The sequence below is a fragment of the Podarcis erhardii genome, assembly GCF_964252035.2.
Source record: "Podarcis erhardii genome assembly, chromosome: 7".
In the NCBI taxonomy this organism is placed as follows: Eukaryota; Metazoa; Chordata; class Lepidosauria; order Squamata; family Lacertidae; genus Podarcis; species Podarcis erhardii.
The window spans coordinates 44,515,684-44,516,859 of NC_138511.1; positions in this window are offsets into that span (position 1 = coordinate 44,515,684).

A 1,176-nucleotide genomic window follows, 5' to 3' on the forward strand; every position below is an offset into this window, starting at 1 on the left:
ATGCATTGAAATGCTTCTTCACTCTTGACTCATCCTAACACTCATCTGGAGTAGTAGCAGCTGCATGAATAGTGTATAATCTGTGGGCATGGAGCCTTTCACCAGGGATTGCTAACCTGTCCTGTCCCCCGTCCCCGTCCCCCCGCCCGATGTTCCTGAAGTCACATTGTCCCCAGCCAGCATGGCCAGCGATGATGGATGTTATAGTCCCAACAACATCTGGAATGCCAAATACTTCATATCTTCAGCTCACACAGACACATAGGCAAAAAGCTTGCAGTCTGGGGCATGCAATGGAGAAAAGAGGAAGGAATGAAATAACACAGGCAAATAAAGTTGAATGTACTTAAGTTCCACTCTTGTTAGGTATGAGCATTAAAGGGCCAAGCTAAAGGGCATGAGGAATACCTGGCATGGGCCACTTGAAATGGAGAGAGTATGGCCTGGGAAAGAGGGATAAAATAATACTTCGAGGCCAGTATCAGGATGTTCATAATCCCCTCCCCCAAACTATTATTGCATAGATGACCTTTGGGATCATTTCCAACTCTACAATTCTATGATTCTGTGTTGGATTCACCGACTGAAGCTGATTCTGCAGTGGTTCTGTTGTGTTTTCCTTGGCCCTGAACAGTGTGTGAGAGTTTAGGACAGGACGGAGTGAGGAGCATCAGTCCACACTATCCCTGGCCCCACAACATTGCTTGCCATTGACCATGCTGGCTCGGGCTGTTGGGCATTGCAGTCCAGCAATATTTGTGGCAAGGAGGTGCACAGTTTTCCTGCTCCAGGTTTATAGAGAAGGAACCAGGTGAAGGGTTGCTTCTTTGGGGCATAATGGTACCAATGCCCACTATAGTGCTACCCTGCCTTCGTCTCCCCACTCCTGGCTTCTGAAGAACCAGCATCAATTTCCCTGTAAGGAGCGGCCCAATCCCTGAGCTCCTGCTCTCAGCCCCTTCCTTTTTCTCCTCTGCAAGTCCTGCTGGAGGGTGTCTGCTTGTCCCCAGGTGACCCCTCAAGCAGTCTGTGAACGGAGTGTGTGCTAACATCCATCAGGTGTCCATCAGGAAGGAAGGGGTGTTCCAAAGACCCACGGACACCAGTGCTGGGTTGGGGGAGCAGGCGCAGAAGGGTGAAATCTGTCGGCTTTGCTGCCAAGAGCCTACCATGGCT